Here is a 6,375-nt window from a genome sequence, read left to right as displayed (position 1 = left end):
TAATGCGTCATTACTAGTTTAAACTAGTAATGGCGCACTATGCTACGGTGCGCCATTAGTAGTTTTGCAAAAAAAAAGAATAAAAAAACAACAGTAGTGGCGCACTGTGTGGCCGGTGCGCCATTACTAGTTAGCACTAGTAATGGCGCACCGTGCCATGATGCGCCATTAGTATGTTTGGAAAAAAATTGTTACTAGTGACGCACCATGTGTCTGGTGCACCATTAGTGTGTTCCACACTAATGACGCACCTGCACATGGTGCGCCACTGCTATATAGTAGTGGCGCACCACACGACAGGTGCGCCATTATTATCCATTTCATCTATAGTCATTTTCCTAGTAGTGTCATTAGTGATCTCAGGTTTCTACTACCTCCGATCAACCTTAATTCAAAATTTTGACACTTATTATGAATTGGAGGTAGTTCTATCTATCTCTATCTCTATATGGTTTGGGCAGTATGTGTGCATTGGACATTCTGATCCCTTCGGTGTTTTAGTGGCATGAAATCAGCGTCAAGTCATGGGGGAACCTTGCTGCTAGGTTCGATAGTGAGGACATCATTTTACGCGGAAAAGTGAATTGGTGGTAGTAATATTTTACGACACTACTGTGCATATCTACAGTATAATGGTGAGCATCACTTCTTTTCTCTCTTACTAGTAAAAGTGTCCGTGCGTTGCACCGGGTAAAAAAATCCCTACTGTCATGGGAGCAAAAACCTGCACCCTCCCACTAAAGGGCACTTGTGTAAAATGCAAGTCGGACACTACTTAGTGAGACTCATTCATGGTCAATGCTAAGTGTGTTTTGAAGCGGTTGCTAAGAGGCACGATCTTTACATCATAACATGTTTGATAATGTAGAAGAGGTCATGCTAGTATTAAATACAGAAACAACTTTTTAAAGGATATTTTTGTGTTTATAGGAATTAGAAACATATTAGGAAAAATGGATACACGTGTAAATTATTTCCAAACATATCAATATATCACATCGAGATGACAGGACTATTGTTGCGAAAAATGTTTGGAAATTTAAAAAACAAATGATAGTCACGAGTGCTTGCATAGTTAGACACATAATTTTTTTATCACTCTTAACAAGCTGTAAACATTTTGGATGTACCAAACTAAATATATTTCAACATTGTAAATGGTATAGTTGATTCTGAACCACTATCATACCGCCAATAATTATATTAGCATATGTTTTAGAATAACATATTATCAAATATATGTATTAATCAAGCAAATAGTAATAATTAAGGGAAATAGTTTAGTCCACATATATATGTCTATATATATATTCATGCAAATTTGTGGGGGAAAAGTAGTTGTCAGAACGGATGCATAACAACAGGAGTCATGTACATCACTGGTCTTGATTAACATTCAAAATGCATGAAAAATTGCTACAACAGTTAGGCTACAAATTTCTCTTGAAAGGAAAGCTAGTGTGGCAGAGAACATTTAAGGTCAGTAGTCATGAGATGATGTAAAGCCAAAAAAAAACATCCACTTAGCTATCCTACTATAACAGTTGTTTGACAGCAAATTTCAGGGGTACATCGAACAAATAAAAACTTCAATGTACTGATTTTCTTGCTGATCGTGGGCACAGTTAGGTTACAAATATACCACCTCTTTTAGAAAGTGGACTGTCTCAATGCCTGACATACAAAACTAAGTCCTTTCTCCTGTGAGCGCAACAACAACTGTAGTTGAATGCACAAATTATGTTTCCTCCAAGCAAAACTGCATCTGACATGGTCAACTTGGCTGAACATTTCGTAACCTGACTGGTCGCAGTTGTTCATTTCTGTAGAGCCATGATCACCGGTAACATTTGGACCTTGCACGAGATCACTGTTCTTTTGCTTGACAATGTGAGATTCATTCAGCTGAAGAACATTTTCATCAAAAAGGGATAGTCTCGAATGCCCATCAACTCCAGTCTTGCTCATGTAGTTTTCAAGACACCACTGAAGTGACTCATCTAAGCCGGATGTTGTTCGTCTTGCATCAGTGCGAAGCCACTTAGTACTACCAACACGGAAAAAGAGATAATGAGCAATACATGCAATCATACTCTGAAGCTGAATAATAATCTCGTTGATGTTGAACACCGCTGAATACTGGCCAAAGTACTCCAAATAGTAACCATCTTAAAATGACAATTCCTAATTATGTGTGTGTCAAGAGTAGTATTAGAGCCATCATTTCTTACTAATGGGACTCCTGGCATTCTCGGCAATAGATACACACTGTATCCAAGGTGTTTGCAAAATTGACAGCTAGAATTGTGCAAAGGCTATGTTTATTGCATAGTAGTGCTCTGACCGGAGGAGGGCCATAGAAACCATCGTGCAGGTTGTAAGTACATAATTGTTTTAGCGACTGACCTCAAAATCACAACACATTGCTATTTTGGTTAACAAGTTGTAAGTACATATTCTTTCATTGATCCCAGCTATGACGGAAGCTAGCAATGATATCTGCAAATAAAGGCTTTCTAGCCTTATAGAAATAAAATAATTGATTAACTAATGGACCTGGACAGTCACGCATTGTGTACAACCAGATAGACTCCATATGAGTTTAGGATCAGGACTGAAGTAGTTCTTCTACACAAGAAATTGGTCAAACTATACTTTCAGAAGATCGACAACCTCCAATTCTACAATGGATTTGGGACCTTTTGAGTAGCTGGACAAGTTTCGAAGTTATGAGAACAAGAAAATCACTTGGGGAGTTGACAGGTTCAGCCTGAATAGTAACCTGCTGCACATATCTAAACCCCAAATTCAGGAGCACCATCTTCCACAATTTTCTTTTATTTTGGCTATCTATTTCAAGAAATCATAGTACACGGATGAATTTGCATAACAGTGAGAATAGTCGGCTCAAATTTCACATCTACGTCAAAAATCCAAGAGCAAAATACCACACAAAGGGGTGAGAGTACTGCTAGACATGTGTAGAAGCAAAATTCTAGAATGAGAAAGTAAATCATATCAGTAAATGTGGTCTGCCACACAGCATGAAGGAACTCAGTTGATTAAGTAGCTATATATGCGCATGTTAAAAAATTCTAGGCTGCAAAACCGGAAAAAATAGGAAAGACCAAGACACACGCTATGATATATTACATGGGAAGTAATCTGATCTTTTTGACATTTTATTTATCCTACATCTTTGTGAGACCCGCAGACTCAGCGCAGAACCTAAAGAAAAATCCTACATTTACTTTTTCAAGCAGAACTGCATTTTTCTAGTTGTCAAAATACGGTGAGCAGCAATTTTCCGTAAACATAATGCCCTCTTGAAAATAATTGAGACCCGTCCATCACTTATTTGTGAACTACTTTTTTATGTTCACCTATGTACTAAACTACTAAACACTCCTTACGAATTTACTCTGCTTCTGTCAAGTACAAGCAGAATCCATCTATGTATCAGTGCATGATGTGTTGATTGTCAGTGAAATATAGTCTACTGTCGGCAACGGCTATATTTGCTACAGTAAAGTGACGATTTGACAAATATATGAGACCCATCAGATGCTTCAAAAGTACCTGAACCAAAGTAGGTCTAGGCGACGGTTGATGGTCTTCCGGCAAAGTCAGCGGAGGCGATGGCAGATTGTCTTGCGGCGAAGTCGGCGGAGACGATGGCGGTGAGGTCTAAGGAGACAACGGCTGCAAAGTCGACTGATATAGTATAAGACAATCATAAATTCGGCAAGGAGGAAGATCAGGGAATAGTAATGCAAATTTTGCCACTATATATTTGAATTACATGGAGATCAATCATTCCAAAACCAAGTTTCCTGAAATACAGACCGTTGTCTGGGCTTATCTTTTACCTACTAATAAAGAGGTTACTTTTGTTCTGATCAGGTGGTGTTAAGACCTGGCATTTGATTTCTTGCATGGCTGATAATTGTGATGATTGTGATTCTTGCCAATTTTAATTAGTTTACTTCTGAGCTTGAAGAATATGCTTTCATCTTTTAATTATAACCTTAATCTTGCTCACTATGCAATGACCCCAAAATACATACGAAAATGAACATGTACTTCATATGCTCTTCTAAATTAAGGGAAAACACCCAGCTTCTATTAGATAAGACAAAGTATTACAAGGTATATATGGAGAAAAGTGTCACGATAATAGACGCATTGTACATGTACCAGGGCTCACATATGCAAACTAATATGAAGGGGATTCATACCTCTGGTGTAGCTGCCATATACAACATTGGACGGCTCGACAGATGTTCATCACTCATCTTAAGGGCCTAAAAAATCAATTCCAAATCAGAATAAGCTTTTTGCAGACGGGCATCAATGTTGACTAAATCATAAGTGTGACAAAAAATAGCTGATCATTCTTTTATTCTCTCAAGTGGCACCAGGCACTTAATTCTACTGAAAAATATGCAGATACACACTGGGCCACATGCTCAAAGAAGTTAGCTCCACACAAAAATTTGCACATCAGGTCATGTGCAACTGTAATGCAGTTTTGACAGATTGAGGCACTTATAAACATGCTACCAGGGCAAAACAATAAGTGTTACTATTGTAGACATATAATCACTGCTGAGCAATATTCATCTGAAATTAATGACCAATTAAACCATGTTTCCGCTTTGTTGTACATATAGGAGTACGATGATGGTTCAGTTGTTTTCTTTTGTTAATTTTGTAAAAAGTTATTGGATCACTGATTTGATTGATGAGCTAGTTATGAACACAGCCAAATTGAAGCACCCCTTTATTCCAAATAGAAAATGTAGTACAACAGAATTAAATTACAGACATTTTTTTGAAGTAAAATTACAGACATTATTGTGAAATAGCCCACTGGCCACTGCTCTAAAGATCCAACACTTATAAACATGCTAGCAGGACAGCAGTGGAACAATATATTCTGCGTGATACAAAGATGTTTTGGCCATTGCTTTGAGCAAAAAAATATGGGAACATGGGTCTGCAACCCCAGAAACTACAGGGAGGAAAGTTGTTTACACATCCTAATCCTGTTTTGCTAGGTGCAGCTAGCATATCTATTCTGCAAAGCTAATTCTTAACTGGAGAAAAAGCATAACCTAGGTGCAGCTAGCATATCTATATTCTGCAAAGCTAATTGTTCACTGAAGAAAAAGCATAATCGAGCAAAGGGATAGAAACAATAACTACAACAGGGGATACCATCCATTGATTAGCTTTCGAGGGGAAAGATACCTCTTGTGTAGCCGCCACAGGAGACAATGCACGGCTCGACAGACGTTCTTTTTCCTCCGGCAAACTCGGCGCTTCTTCCTCCGGCGAACCCAGCGTCGACATTGGATGTTTGGTCCAAAAATGCAATTTCAACAGGATGATGGAGATTATGGTCGAAGGGCAAAACCTGATGAAGAATGGATTGAGAGGGAAAGAGACGCCATGGTGGCTAGGTACCGATGCATGAGTAGCCTGTTCCGTAGGAGATAAGGCCGGAGGAGGACGGAGGTGGCAGCGTGCGCCACGGTCTCAGGTTCGGCCACATTCGCCAGCGGCCGTCCCGCGCGCCTCACCGCAACGCCCAGCCGCGCGCCTCGCCGTGTCGCCGGCCGAAGAGCTCCCGCGCGCCTCGCCACGTCGCTCGGACATGCGCCTCGCCGTGTTGCCGGTCGAAGAGCTCGCTTCCGCGCGCCTCGCCACGTCGCCCGGCCATGCAGCGAGAAGATGAGACGGCGGCGGCTTGGCGGTTGGGAGGCACAGGGGCGAGGCGGAGAAGAGGCAGGGGAGGTTACTACGTCGGCGGCTGCGGGAGGCGGCTCCTGCGGCTGACGGCGGCGCGAGGAACGGCGGGGCGGCGAACGGCGCGGGAGGAGGAGGGGGCGAGAGACGTGCGCGGAGGAGGGGAGAGAGAGTTCGTGCGGGGAGGAGGGGAGAGGTCGTGTGGTCGTGCGTGGGCACCGGGCTTTTTTCCCCCTAAACGAGGGGCAGATTAGGGATCGATGAATTGGCTTAATGCGTGGTTTGTTGCGTTAAACATCAGAGGATTAAGGGCCGTAAGATCTGGTTGATGGATGGGTATGATTGTTTGGTTCTCCGCCCTCTCTTTCTTTTATCTACTACCACTATAAAAGAAAGAGAGGGGCAGATCCAAACAATCCCACCCATCCATCATCAAAATTTAATGGCCCTTAATCATTCTGTGTTTAACGCTACCAACCACGCAACAAGCCACGATCGATCGCTAATCGCCCCGCACTAAAAATCGTCCCGCAGTCAAAAAGAAAAAATAAAAACCGCCCCCCGCACGACCTCCTCCTCCTCCTACAGACCCCCCCCCCCGACCTCCTCCTCCTCCCCGCAGCC

The 6,375-nt window shown here is 41.8% G+C and overlaps 1 long non-coding RNA gene across 1 annotated transcript; it reads right to left on the bottom strand.

Annotated features, from left to right (window-relative positions):
- Positions 1-3,604: 3,604 nt before the first annotated feature.
- On the bottom strand, positions 3,605-5,342 carry LOC119306939. Its single transcript, XR_005149081.1, has 3 exons — positions 5,254-5,342; positions 4,239-4,304; positions 3,605-3,702 (listed from the first exon to the last, which is right to left on the bottom strand). It is a non-coding gene; the product is annotated as an uncharacterized LOC119306939 (long non-coding RNA).
- Between the last annotated feature and the right edge of the window lie 1,033 nt (positions 5,343-6,375).

The sequence above is a fragment of the Triticum dicoccoides genome, chromosome 5B (genome assembly GCF_002162155.2).
Source record: "Triticum dicoccoides isolate Atlit2015 ecotype Zavitan chromosome 5B, WEW_v2.0, whole genome shotgun sequence".
Classification (NCBI taxonomy): Eukaryota; Viridiplantae; Streptophyta; class Magnoliopsida; order Poales; family Poaceae; genus Triticum; species Triticum dicoccoides.
This window is presented reverse-complemented; position numbering and strand designations above follow the sequence as displayed.